This window comes from Bison bison, unplaced genomic scaffold (genome assembly GCF_000754665.1).
Source record: "Bison bison bison isolate TAMUID 2011002044 unplaced genomic scaffold, Bison_UMD1.0 scf7180017864255, whole genome shotgun sequence".
NCBI lineage: Eukaryota > Metazoa > Chordata > Mammalia > Artiodactyla > Bovidae > Bison > Bison bison.
The window spans coordinates 2,300,277-2,300,772 of record NW_011494827.1 but is presented as its reverse complement, the minus strand read 5'-3'; the positions used below and the strand labels follow the sequence as shown (position 1 = coordinate 2,300,772).

The 496-nt window shown below is 53.8% G+C and overlaps 1 protein-coding gene across 1 annotated transcript in view; it reads left to right on the top strand.

Annotated features, from left to right (window-relative positions):
- The window catches only part of PPP2R2C (protein phosphatase 2, regulatory subunit B, gamma), a 63,537-nt gene that overhangs the window by 49,321 nt on the left and 13,720 nt on the right, over positions 1–496 (top strand). The gene's annotated exons all lie outside the window — the stretch shown is intronic.

The following is a 496-nucleotide window of genomic DNA, read 5'->3' as shown; positions in this document are numbered from 1 at the left end:
ACAGCCCACTCTGCTCCCACCCCCCTGGAACCCTGACTGCATTGTACCTGGCTCACTCCTGCTGTCACTTCAAATGACTTACTCAACCCAAGGCCACCTCCTCCAGGAAGCCCTCAGGATGTTCCTCTCCATCTCGACACCCCCAGCCTCCCGGGTTTTCCTTCTGTGTCTTTGCATTTATTACACATTTTCACCTTGCCTCTTTCCCACTGGTTGGAGTGCCCCTGGAAGTGGGACTGTAGCTCAGCCCATTCTAAGCCCCTGAGTTGAAGCCTCAAAAGTGTCCAGTCAACGACTGTTGACGTCCTGGAAGGCAAAGGGATGTGCCACTTCCTTCCACTTCATCACCACCATCCTGTGAGCCCAGCAAGCCCCGTAGAGGAGGTGTGTGTGTGTTAGTCACTCCGTTGTGTCTGACTCTTTTCGACCCATGGACTGTAGCCCATCAGGCTCCTTTGTCCATGGAATTCTCCAGGCAAGAATACTGGAGTGGGTT